The sequence below is a fragment of the Euleptes europaea genome, chromosome 6 (genome assembly GCF_029931775.1).
Source record: "Euleptes europaea isolate rEulEur1 chromosome 6, rEulEur1.hap1, whole genome shotgun sequence".
NCBI lineage: Eukaryota > Metazoa > Chordata > Lepidosauria > Squamata > Sphaerodactylidae > Euleptes > Euleptes europaea.
In genome coordinates, this window is record NC_079317.1 from 71,435,892 (window position 1) to 71,440,376 (window position 4,485).

Sequence of the window (4,485 nt, forward strand, 5' to 3'; positions counted from 1 at the left end):
AGGCTCCGTCCCAGAAATCTCCAGGTATTCCCCAGCCTGGAACTGGCAACCCTAAGCGCAGAGGAGAAAGCAGAAGCCCCTTCTCCACATGCATTGTAGTCTGGATTACTGTCAGGCACCACACAAACAGGAAGTAAGAGAAGTCGCCACAACTTGCACAGTTGGGGAGGAACCCAGACCCATCTTGTGTAAGGTGTGAAGAGGTGGTTTTAATGGAGTGGAAACAGAAGTTTTCTGGTGTCAGGGATTCTGATTCAACATATGCAGCATCAACAGGCCTTACTACCCAGACCCTTCCTAGTTCAAAAAGGATTCCAGCGGTGCAGGATATCGCAGCAGTATTTCACAAGAAGACCCATTATAGCCTCTGGGAATAACTGGTTTACAGTATATTCCATAGACTCTGTTAATCTCAATTTAAGTGAAAACATTGGCTTTCTCTGCATCAGACTCATCCCAGCTGCTGCATCCATTAAAAAAAAAAATTGCTAGAAGTGCACGATGTAGTTATTTGGTCTAACTGAACGTGCAGAGACTACGAATGCTGTTAAGATATTTGAAAGCAGCACATCAAAAACATGAAGTCAGACATAAGATCAAAGAGAGCTTCACAAAGCAGGCAAGTGAATCAGGTAATCAGGTCATGTTTCAGACAGGTGGAAGAAAGCACAGCAAGCAAGTTTGAAATGCAGATAGCTGAAGACATTAAAATATATGAATGTTTTTTTTTAATAGAAATACAGTCTGCATGGAGATCAGGAACCAGACAACATCCAAGAAATTTAAAATAAAAGTAGACACAAAATTGTGGCTTGAGGAAATCTTTTTTGACTTCAGAGCGCAGCAAGAAAGATTTCATTTTATCGTTGCTGTATCTAATTCTCAATGTTGTACCATCTGTGGATACTTAAATCCAGAGATTAAAGCCACAGACAGACAAGGCAGATCTTTCTACAAGCCTGACAGAAGCCCCAAATTTGCAGAAAAATCTGCCAGTGAAAAAAATACACAGGGGTTAACTTCTCAAAAATAATAGCAGTGCCTGTACCTTTAAGAAAGTTGCTCTCAGAGGCCATTGTGGTAATTGCTAGGCAACAACAACAGCATTGCTACATTTAAACCTTGGCTTCCTTCAGTAAAAGGCAGGAGGGAGGCACCTTTCCAGAGGGGAAGGACCTCAGTAGGATATACTGCTGTATACATCACCCTCCCAAGCAGCCATTTTCTCCAGGTGAATTGATCTCTGTAGTCTGGAGATAAACTGTAATCCTGGGAGATCACTAGGCCCCACTTGGAGGCTGGCAATCCTAGGGGCACCTCATAAGAACATAAGAAAAGCCATGCTGGATCAGACCAAGGTCCATCAAGTCCAGCAGTCAGTTCACACAGTGTCCAACCAGGTGCTTCTAGGAGGCCCACAAGCAAGACAACTGCAGCAGCACTGTCCTGCCTGTGTTCCACAGCACCTAATATAAAAACCATAATATAATAATCCCTTAGTTCTTTTCCTCTCTGCTATACAGTGCAAATGTCTTTGTTAGAGTTCACAGTAGAGCCAGAAGGAGGGATGCATGTGTTGAAGTGCATAGACATTGGGGATGGGTGGGACGGCAGAGCTAAATCACTCTAAGTATATATGTTTTATCTCTTGAATGGGATGTTCCTCTCTTTGTCTGAACCTGGGAGCTGCCCTCTGACCCGTTCTCCTTCTGTCTCAGCAGCCATTGTTGCTCACACTTTCTACATGGACTCCAATGGAGGCAGAGGTTTTTGCAGGTCTCTCTTGTAGAAACAGTATCTCATACTTGCACACACATGATGCTGGACCAGCTAGCCACTTGTGACAGGGAAATGTACTTTTTAGATTAGTTTTCTATCTTTCTATCAACTGGAGCTTGAATGTGAACAGAACCTACTTGAATAAATGTAAGCTTTACTTTTTGCAATATACTTCTTGGGAGGATTGATTTTCTGCACTCAATATCATGCTTCCATGGCTGGGCAAACTCTGCTATATTAACAAATCTATACCCAATAGCATGATACAGATGACCATTTGATGAAGATTGGTTAGAAAAAAGTGCAACAATGTTTTCCTTCTCTTGTTAAGGTTTGTGAAAGGCTGAATGATTAACTGAGACTATTACCTTAGGATGGGGGGTGGGGGTTCCTATTTGTCTTTTCCAAGCATGGACTAGCACTGCATCGTTTCCCTTCCTTTAGCTCCCAGATTAAAGACAGATACCCTAATTTACTATTTCCCACTTTTATTTCTTAAAGTTGGCCTCTACCAAACAAAACAGGATGCATAACTCTCTCTCTGGAGCATCTGTGAAGGGATCCCAGCTATGCATTTAATATCTGATCCAAGACGCCGGCGTCCATGCCACTCTGGGCGGTGTAAGTGGCTCAGGCGCTGGTGCAGGGGCCCCGGATGCTGGCGCAGGCCCTTCCTCACCTCCTATGGACTTTCACCCTTTCAGCTCAGGCTGTAAGTGATCTTTGCCTCATACTGTGAGCATTTCTTAAACATAATTTTTCGAGCCATACTGTGTCATTCTCTGCTCCTCCATTTTATCCTCACAACAACCCTATGAGCTAAGTTGGGCTGACAACCCAAGGTCGCCCAGCAAGCTTCTATGGCAGAGTGAGGATTCAAACCTGGGTTTTCCAGATCCTAGTCTGACACTTTAATCCCTACACAACACTGGCTCTCAATGGGAAGGAGGATGGACTCCCATCCTTAGATATCCCCCCCCCTAGAATGAGGAATTTGCCTCACAGAAGAATCAAAACTCAAGAACATCTATTGTCTATAGTGGTGAAGAAAAGTGAGGGAAGGATGATTCCCCCCCCTTCTCTTCACATGTCTCAAATACAGGAAAAACTGTTGGAGAGAAGGGAAAACATCTTGTGCTCCAACAAGCTCCAGAATTTTCCATAGCTGGTCAGTTACACACAGTAACTGCAACAATGAAGTGAAACTTGGTTCTAGCTATATTAGTATAGCCTCATCTGGGTTGGTTCTTAGTCCTACTAGAATGACCTTGAGAACTGGGATATATTTGTGATAAAAACCTCTTTTGAAAAGATCCTTGGTTTTGATTCATTCATTCATCAGGTTCACTTTTCACATGTTAGCATTTTGGGTAAGTTATCTGTTTTACATCCAGGAAAAGACAGAACTAGAGCTTCTGAGTATTATCAAGGTAGCAAGGACTTAACAAAGCAAAATGCATACATGTGCCTTTAATGCCAACAAAAATGGTATTATGTGGTAGGGGTCCTTCCCTTAAAATCTGCCAAGAGGCAGGTCAGCAGACTAAATATCATGGTGGTTGAATATTAATGAACCAGCTGATAATAGAGCTGACTTATTGGCTGTGACTCAAACTGGCAGGTGAGAAGATATGCACACACTGCACAGCTCCCACCCCCCTCTGTTCCAAACAGCACTTCATGGCTTAAGATAGCTGAAGATGCTTCTGAAATTCAATAAAGAATGGTGAGATGCCCGTTTGTCATGATTCCTGTCTAATAACTTAGCCCCGCCCCAAACCCCTATACAAACATAGGTCAGTTCTTATTCTGGTGTACCTACACAGCCAGTTCAGCTGATAATTAGCTCAGGGGAGGGGGAAATGAGAGCACATTACAAGCCCACTTTGGTGTGCCCTACCCATAGTGCCACCTATGTCTGAATGGAGCCAAATCTCATTTGACCAGGCCCCAATCACTTTGTCGATCCCTGTATTTATCCTAATCTGGATTTGGCCCCATTTAAGGTGCTACACTGCTGTGTAGACAGCTAGTGACATCCAAGTTAAGGCTGGAACAGCGGGGAGGCAGATATTTACAACAAGTTCTTGCATCACTGTCCAAACAAGCCCATAATGTGGTAATTTTATTATGCTGTATTTCTACAGAAGCTCTTGCCAGCGTTTTGTTTCAATCAAATGTGTGGAAAATTAGAAAATTCAGACTCAAAATACAATCTGAAGCAATTGATTAATACCTTAAATAAATCATATTTACATAGACGTGATTAAGACTTTAAATTTTACAACAGTATGAATAAAAACACAAGAATTAAATGTTATTTTAACTAAAATAACCAGCACCTTTACAGTTTTAAAAATATATTACATGCTTCCTATTCACAATACACCATTCATGAATCTAGTAAACCTCTGTGCAAATAACGTACAAGAGCTTTATTCTACACAACTATGAAATTTAAACTGAGTTCTCTTATAATGCTTCTTTATGTAAGCTTTTTACAGATATTGACAAATGTCCTTGTTTTTGTAAGAGCGCAAGTCAATTGAGTAGAACGGTAAATAAAAAGCTATTCCAGCATGATGAAGCAATCTGTGCATTTCAAGATCATTTACATGCTACACATTGATCTCGCTTATAATACCAGAAATACGAAGAGTTCCAATTACATCCATCTAAAAGAGATCAACGGTATTCTCTCCCAAG